The sequence below is a fragment of the Herpailurus yagouaroundi genome, unplaced genomic scaffold, assembly GCF_014898765.1.
Source record: "Herpailurus yagouaroundi ecotype Mexico unplaced genomic scaffold, PumYag 205, whole genome shotgun sequence".
Classification (NCBI taxonomy): Eukaryota; Metazoa; Chordata; class Mammalia; order Carnivora; family Felidae; genus Herpailurus; species Herpailurus yagouaroundi.
The window spans coordinates 13376555-13384439 of NW_024412436.1; positions in this window are offsets into that span (position 1 = coordinate 13376555).

Below are 7885 nucleotides of genomic sequence, written 5' to 3' on the forward strand. Positions count from 1 at the left end.
TGACGTCGGCTCAGGTCGCTGTCTCGAAGTTCATCAGCGCATTGGGCTCGCTTCTGTCAGCATAGAGACTGCTTCAGATCCTCTGTCCCCCCCATCTCTCCCCCTCCCCCACTTGCCCTCTGTCTCTCAAAAATAAATAAACATTAAAGAAGGAGGAGAGGAGGAGGAGAAAATACAACATGAGAACAGAGGACGAGAGGGGAATAAAAAGCCAGAGTTAGCGGCAGCCCGGGTGGCTCAGCTGGTGGAGCATGAGACTCCTGATCTCGGGGTCATGTGTTCAAGCCCCACGTTGTGCATAGAGCTTACTTTAAAGAAATTAATTTTTTTTTTAATTTAAAAAATAGCCAGGGTGCCCGGCTGGCCGTGGACCATGCGACTTGTTTTTTTTCTTAATCTTTCTTTATTTTGAGAGAGAGACAGAGTGTGAGCAGGGGAGAAACTGAGGGGAGGGAGGCACAGAATCCGAAGCAGGCTCCAGGCCCCGAGCTGTCAGCAGAGAGCCCGACGCGGGGTTCGAACTCCTGAACTGTGAATTCATGACCTGAGCCAAAGTCGGACGCTTAACCGACTGAGCCACCCAGGCACCCCGAGCATGCGACTCTTGATCGCATTCAGGGTTGTGAGTTCGAGCCCCATGTTGGGTGTAGAGATCACTTACAAATAAAATCTTAAAAAAAAAAAAAAAGCCAAAAACTAAATATAGACAAAAATCCATATGCCTCGTTGGGGAAGAAATTATGCTTTAGAAGAGGAATTCGAATAATGCAGGAAGAAATGAATAACTTTGAGAGGACAAAAATGCTGGTGGTCAACGGAGATGCAACGTGGTTCCTGGACACAGAGGCCCAGGGGAAGGATTAGAGCTAAAGGGCTAAGGTCATAGGAGGAAGACAAGTTCCAGGCCCGGGGGTGGGAGCCAGGGAATGCACAAATAGTTATTAAATACCCATGTGTTTGCTCATGCCTGTGACACCATAAAGCCGAGAACGCTTGCAACCAAGCGTCCAGGTAGGTCTCCTCTCTGGAAGTGCTCTGGGAGCACTCTGTCCTGCACATAAGATCCATGCAATAAATATGGGTGGGATCAAGCAGGACCAATACATGATCAAGGAGCCAACACAGCACGAGTGGGGGCAGGGCAGAGAGGGGGACAGAATCCGAAGCAGCTCCAGGCTCCGAGCCATCAGCACAGAGCCCAGTGCGCGGCTCGAACCCACGAACCAAGAGATCATGATCTGAGCTGAAGTCGGGTGCTCAATCGACTGAGCCACCCAAGGAGCCCCTTAGTATTATTTTTTTAATGTTTATTTATTTTTTAGAGAGAAAGAGAGAGAGAGACATAGCAGGAGCAGGGGAGGGACAGAGGGAGAGGGAGACCCAGAATCCGAAGCAGGCTCCAGGCTCCGAGCTGTCAGCACACAGCCCAACGTGGGGCTCGAACTCATGGACTGTGAGAAAATGACCTGAGCCGAAATTGGACGCTCAACCGACTGAGCCACTCAAGTGCCCCTATATTTTTAAATTAATCAGTGAGCACCATGAAGCTTTACTAGAAGAGAGACTTTGCAAAGCTTGTCCTCGTTCTGTTGACAGACTGGAGCCATTCCAGCCACTCTGGGACGAGGAACATAAGTTTACTGGCTGTGCGATCCTAGAAAGTTCCGTAAACTCTTGGTACGTTAGTAAAATGAGGGATAATAACACCGCTGCTCTTGATGGGTTATACGAATTAAGCGGGAAAAGTGTAGGTAGCGTGAGCTAGTGACTAAGGCGTAGCGGGTAATCTGTAAATGGTAACGGCTGGTGATTATATAAATGCAAAATAACCATTTCCACAGGCGTGCAGATAGTCTAAGGCTTAAAATCAAATGGGCCAGAAAAGAAGCAAACAAAATATTCAACAACTACCACATAACAACGAAATAACCAAAGGGAGCTACTAGTAACATTTTGGTACATTTCTTTCTGGTCTGCTTTTTTTTTTTTTTTAATGTTTATTTTTTTATTTTGAGAGAGACAGAAAGAGCACGCACGCATGCACGAGGAGCGGAAGAGCGGACAGAGGGACAGAGGATCTGAAGCGGGCTCTGTGCTGACAGCACAGAGCCTGACGTGAGGCTCGAACTCATGAACCGTGAGATCATGGTCTGAGCCAAAGTCGGCCACTCAACCAACTGAGCCACCCAGGCGCTCCAGTTAGCAGTTTTTATGTTTCTTTTTAATTTTTTTTTAACGTTTATTTATTTTTGAGAGAGACAGACAGACAGACTGCAAGAGGGGAGGGGCAGAGAGAGAGGGAGACCCTGAATCCGAAGCAGGCTCCAGGCTCCGAGCTGTCAGCACGGAGCCCGACGCGGGGCTCGAAACCGCAAACCGTGAGATCATGACCTGAGCCGAAGTCGGGCGCTTAAGCAGGCGCCCCTCTGGAAGGAATTCCTTAAAATCCACCTTTGATTCATTCTACGATATATTTGGAGGTCTGTCCACGTACAGTCTCTGAGCTCTTTCTGTCATCTAGCCCTTCAGTCCTGCAGAAACGCCCGTGTTGTTGGGGACTGAAGTGACCGTCTGCTCGGGCACTCTTCCTCTCCACCCTGTTCTGTGATCTGCAGGCCCGTGGGCACCGTCTGATTCACCTTTGCTCTCTCGGCTCCAAGCAAGTACCTGGCGTCGGGGCGGGACCCAGGATGTGCTGGCCGAATGCGTGACCGAGCGGGGATGCGGGTCTCAAAGACCAAGGAGATCTTTTTTTTTTTTTATTTTTTTTTAACGTTTATTTATTTTTGAGACAGAGAGAGACAGAGCATGAACGGGGGGAGGGACAGAGAGAGAGGGAGACACAGAATCGGAAGCAGGCTCCAGGCTCCGAGCCATCAGGCCAGAGCCCGACGCGGGGCTCGAACTCACGGACCGCGAGATCGTGACCTGGCTGAAGTCGGATGCTTAACCGACTGAGCCACCCAGGCGCCCCCCCAACGAGATCATTTTAACACCATTCGGCCAGCCTTGTTCTGAAGTGGACAGCTTCTCTCTTCTATTTTTGTTTGTGCACACACAGCAAAACTGAATCATGCCCAGATTATGCCATTCATTTCTACATGACCTTGGCTCATTTCCCCCAGAGGGACGTTTTGGGTGCTAGACAGGTGCACACTAGGGATCAGATGGCCTGGTTAGGCATCCTAGGCCAGCACTTACGGCCCATGCCGTTTCAAACCTCTTTGCCTTATACCGGAGTCCACATCCCACCTGCAGGGCCTAGAGAAGCCCCCTTTTCAGTTTCGACTCCAGCATCATCCCCTCCGAAGCCTTTCCCGACCATAACTACGCCCCCGACCCCACACGGTGGGCACTGCGTCCTGTGTTTGCACATTCTGTTTGCTCCTGTCCCGCTCACTGGATGGGAAGCTTCCAGCAGACACGGCCTTTTCTGTCCTCCGTGCCTTGTACTTAGGACGTGCGCCATAAATGTGCCTTGAATGAAAATGGATGTGATCTGGGGCAAGTTACTTGACTTTTCTGGGCCTTGGCTCGTCCAGCTACAAAGTGGTGATAATGACACGTGGGATGTGGGTGTCCTCCCTGAAAACGTATATTCGCTCATACAACGTGAGGGCTTCCTTATGTCGTGCCCGCGTCATCCAGATCCAAAAATCACTGTCTTCCCTTCAGCCGTATTTACTGAGGGGATAAGCGTATCAGGCAATCACCCAGAACCAATGAGGCCACCCAGGAGTCCTGCACGTTGGGTGATACCATCAGCCGGTCACTTAAGAGCTCGTGAGACGCTCTAAGTATCTTACTTTTCTATTTTCCATTTCAATCCAACCAAGTAGGTTGAATTATAACCATCATTTAATACAAGGAAATGAGGCCTAGAGAGGTAAAGTCACCTGTCCGAGGTGTGGCAGTCGGTTACACTGAGGGCCCTCAATGAACCGTGCGTCCCAGGATGTACTCCCCTTGTCCGGCATCTGAGCTGACCCGTGGCTCGCCTTAACGAAGAGGATGTGGGCAGAAGTGACGCTGGGCCAGTCCCAGCCTCCCGGTAGCTTCTGCTGTTGTGTTCTTGGAAGCACTGAGGCACCAGTAAGAAATCTGGCGCTTCTGGGCCGCCTGGGGGGGGGGCTCCGCCGGTTAAGCGTCAGACTTCGGCTCAGGTCATCATCTCACGGTTCGCGAGTTCGAGCCCCGCATCGGGCTCTATGCTGACGGAGCTGGGGCCTGCTTCGGATTCTGTGTCTGCCTCTCTCTCTGCCCCTCCCCTGCTTATGCTCTCTCTTGTTCTCTCTCTCAAAAACGAACATTAAAAAAAGAATCTTTTTTTCAAAGAAATCTGCCTCCTGCTGGAGAGGCCCAGTGTGGAGACTACCTGGAGGGGGAGAGGCCCTGAGCCTGAGCTTGCCTGGAAAGAGGGTGGGGGGGGGTCTCATAATTCGATAATCGAATGTACTGCAACATGATTTTACTTAACTCTACTAGAAACATCGACCAGAGAGCCTCAGCTCTGAGTTACAAGAAAACCCAGACGTAGGATCCTCATTCTACTAGATCAGGGAGCTGAGGACCACCCAGCGCCCCTGCTGATGTGACAGCAGGTGTATCTACCTGGGGGGCAGCGAATAACGGATACGGTCAGTGTTTACTCAGGAAGAACAGAGTTATCCAAAAGCCAAGCGGAGACCTGACACATTCCGGGAAAGGTGATCTCAACAGAAACAAAGTCATGTTTACTGGAGTTGTCTTTTTTTGTTTTGCTCACTGATCGAGGGTGTCCTTGCATGCCGGGGACACATACGTGACCTGAAGGGATAGTCCTTCTGGGTTAGAATCCAAAAGCCACTGGGTTGAGCCGTCCAGTCCTTCCGGTTTGGAAGCTGTGGTGACAAGAAACTCCTCCTTGGGTCGCTGTGGTCTCGTGGGCTCCCCTCGTGGATGTCCCCCCTATTCCTGTAGAAAATTCTGGACAATGACAGTGTGTTCGTGTGTGTGGAGGGAGTAGGTCTTTCCACTTGCCCTCCCTATGGGATAACCTATCATAACGTCTTCATAGTCTGTTACACGAGGTACCTGGTGGAAGAGATTGCGTTATTCCACGTTATTCCTTCGAGGAAGTGTTGTTTTTCCTTAGTCTGGGCTCCAGGTCACAGACTGAGAAACAGAGACCTTCATAAGTCCCCTGGGGTCCACTGAGCATAGTCTTTAGAAGTCGTGTCTCAGAAACAAGGCAAATACCATGTGGCTCCTTCTGGGTACAATTTAGGGGAAGGGGACACGGGAGAGGGGGCAGGGGGCTGGTCTGCGTGCTGGGATGTGGGCCCGCTGTCTTACCTGTGTGGCCTCACGCAGAGCTCACTTCAGCCCTGGGAAATGGCTTTGATGATCCCTTCTCTGTTGTGTTTCATTTTGTTTGAACCAAACAACACTTGGGGTGCCTGGGGGGCTCTGTCGGTTGAGGGTCCGACTCTTGATTTCGGCTCAGGTCATGATCCCAGGGTCGTGGAATCGAGCCCTGAGTTGGGCTCTGCGCTGAGCACGGAGCCTGCTTGGGATTCTCTCTCTCTCCTTCCCTCTGCGCCTCCCCCATTCACGCTCTCCAGTGAAATAAACTTAAAAAATAATAGTCAAATAAAGTTGCCCAGCAGAGTGTCTTTGACTTTGCATTTCCATTAAGTGGCTTAGAAAAGCATTCCGTAAAAAGTGACCACCAAAGATTTTCAATGGCAAAAAAAGCCAAAAAGTCCAAAATTAAGGTTTTTCTTCTAACAGCCTTATTGAGATAGAATTCGTATACAAGTCGCCTGTTTACGAGGTACAGTTTTAAACAGCTCAATGGTTTTTGGTAGAGTTGTGCCAACATCACTACAAGTTTAGACCCTCCCCATCACTCCCAGAAGAAACCGTATTCCCTTTACCAGTTATTCTGTTCTACCTCCCCACCCCCGCCCAGCACCCATCCCATCAATGATCTGCTGTCTCTGTAGATTTACTTATTCTGGACATTTCTTATAAATGGAGTCATACAGGGACGCCTGGGTGGCTCAGTCAGTTAAGTGTCTGACTCTTGGTTTCGGCTCGGGTCACGATCTTGCGGTTTGTTGAGTTCGAGCCCCATATCGGGCTCTCTGCTGTCAGCACAGAACCCGCTTTGGATCCTCTGTCCCTCTCTCGCGCGGCCCCTCCCCCACGCATTCTCAAAAATACATAAATAAATTTAATATAAATAAATATATGGAGTCGTGTAACGTGGTCTTTTGTGACTGCCTCCTTTCACTTAGCATGTTTTTAAGGTTCAGCTATGTTGTAGTATGTATTAGTACTGAATTTCTGAATAATATTCATTATATGGACATAGCTTTTAAAAATAGCTGCTTTTATTATAAAATAAGAATTTCACTGTAGAAAAGTGATACAGATATAATCACCCATAATTCCACCATCCAGGGATAACCACCATTGGATACCTGTTGTTCTGGATTTTAGTTTATGCATATATATTTGTAAATGGAATCATACTGCGTGCACTGTTTCTGCAACACGTTTTTTTTTTAATCGTTGTAAAGTGTGCATAATCTACACTTTGCCATTGTAACCTTTTTTTAATTTGTTTTTAAAAAATGCTTATTTATTTACTTTTGAGAGACAGAGCATAAGCAAGGGGAGTGGGGCAGAGAGAGGGAGAGAGAGAGAGAGAGGGAGAGAGGGAGGCACAGAATCTGAAACAGGCTCCAGGCTCTGAGCTGTGAACACAGAGTCCGACATGGGGCTCAAACCCACAAACTGTGAGATCGTGACCGGAGCCAAAGTTGGACACTTAACCGACTAAGCCACCCGACTAAGCCAGCCCCAAGATTTCATTTTTTTAATGTTTATGTATTTATTTGTGAGGGGGGGAGGGGCGGAGAGAGAGGGAGAGAGAGAGGGAGAGAGAGAGAGAGAGAGAGAGAGAGAGAGAGAGAGAGAGAGAATCCCAAGGAGGCTCTGTGCCATCAGCACAGAGCCCGACATGGGGCTCGAACTCACGAACTGTGAGATCAAGACCTGAGCCGAAACCAAGAGCTGGACGCTTAATCGACTGAGCCACCTGGGCGCCCATAAAGATTTTAAGTAATCTCTATGCTGAACGTGGGGTTCGAACTCACAACCCCCGAGACCAAGAGTCGCACATTCCACGGACCGAGCCCCCACCTGAACCACTTTTAGGCGCACGGCTCAGTGGCCTTCCGCACATTCACACTGCCCTGCGACCATCACCACCGCCATCCACTTCCAGAACTTTCTCATCGTTCCAAACTGACACTCAGTACCCGCTGCACGCCAACCCCGATTCCTCCCTCCCCCTGGCAACCACAGTTCTCCCTCCTGTCTCTGTGAACGTGTCGGCTCTAGGTACTTCGTAGAAGGAAATCCTCCAATATTTGTCTTTTCGTGACTGCCTTATTTTACGCAGCATAATGTCTTCAAAGTTCGTCCCCGTGGTAGCATACGTGAGAACTTCTCTGCTTGTGGAGATCGATATTCCATTTTGTGTCCACACCACGTTGTTTATCCACTCGCCATCGATGGACCGTTGGCTCGCTTCTGCCCCCGGACTACTGTCTTGACTACTGTGAACAGAGCCGCTACGAACACGGCGTACAAGTACCTCCGGTCTTTTGGGGGTACGCCCAGGCGTGGGACTGCAGGATCATACGGAAATTGTGTGTGTAATCTTTTAAGCAACGACCACAGAGGCTGCGCCATTGTCCGTTCCCCTCGGCCGCGGACAGGAGTTCGAATTTCTCCACGACTTTGCCAGCGCGTTTTATCTTTTTGGTCCTAGTCACCCTGGTGGGTGTGGAGGGGTATCTCATTGTGATTTTGACTTGCATTTCCCTAATGA